This window comes from Etheostoma cragini, chromosome 9 (genome assembly GCF_013103735.1).
Source record: "Etheostoma cragini isolate CJK2018 chromosome 9, CSU_Ecrag_1.0, whole genome shotgun sequence".
Classification (NCBI taxonomy): domain Eukaryota; kingdom Metazoa; phylum Chordata; class Actinopteri; order Perciformes; family Percidae; genus Etheostoma; species Etheostoma cragini.
Window position 1 is genome coordinate 14,037,051 of NC_048415.1, and position 950 is coordinate 14,038,000.

The window sequence follows — 950 nt, forward strand, 5'->3', positions numbered from 1 at the left end:
CACAAACATTCAGCAGGACTGAGGCCTGCAGCTGACTTACAAACCAATGTGAAGAACACTTCAGTTTTTATCTTCCGTGAATAATTACACACCTACTTTTAACTCAGTTTATTTAAAAGTCCCAACATGCATAAATCCCAAAACCAAAATCCAGATATACTATAAGGAAGTGTGCGTGAGTCAGAGTGTGTGCACACAAGTAAAATACCCCAAAAAGCTGCATAAAGCTGTTTAACAAGCTGAAGGGATTCCAACAATGTGGTGGTACTAATGATATCCTTGGTGACCTTTCAAAGCATATAATGATGGGTATATCTGAGGTCATCTGCGTTGGTGGTTAGTTGTTTGCATTTGCCAATGGCATGCCTGAGAATTGAGGGGCCACAACTTGGTAAATTGGAATAAAGTCTGATCCGGATGCTCATGGTAAAGTCATTTGCCATAATCACATCTCTTAAGTCTGAATTTTCTGAACCCAGGACATAATTTATGACTGTTGAAAGTAATGATAGATTAGATTAGATTAGATTAGATTAGATTAGATTAGATTAGATTAGATTAGATTAGATTAGTGTGTTTTTAAGATGACCAAGGACTATTAAAGTAAGACAACAATTTATCAAGCCTTTAAAAGGACCCACCAGGGATTTTGTGCTGCACTTCCATAGAGTTGAGAGACAGAATTAAAGACAACATTCTTAAAGACTTTTAATATGCTTCCTATCATGCAACTCAACAGTCTGTTAAATATACTCATCTTTCTTTGTCCATTGTTCGTTGTAGTGTATGCCGTAGATTTGCATGCTGATATTTTTTTCTTATTTGGGGTGAGTGAATTAGAAACACTGTGATTGCTATTGACGGTAGCTTGGCTATTTACAGTGGGTACGGAAAGTATTCAGACCCCTTTAAATTTTTCACTCTTTGTTTCATTGCAGCCATTTTCCAAA

At 36.5% G+C, this 950-nt stretch overlaps 1 protein-coding gene across 3 annotated transcripts in view; it reads right to left on the reverse strand.

Annotated features, from left to right (window-relative positions):
* The window catches only part of fbn2b (fibrillin 2b), a 61,300-nt gene that overhangs the window by 49,882 nt on the left and 10,468 nt on the right, over positions 1-950 (reverse strand). The gene's annotated exons all lie outside the window — the stretch shown is intronic.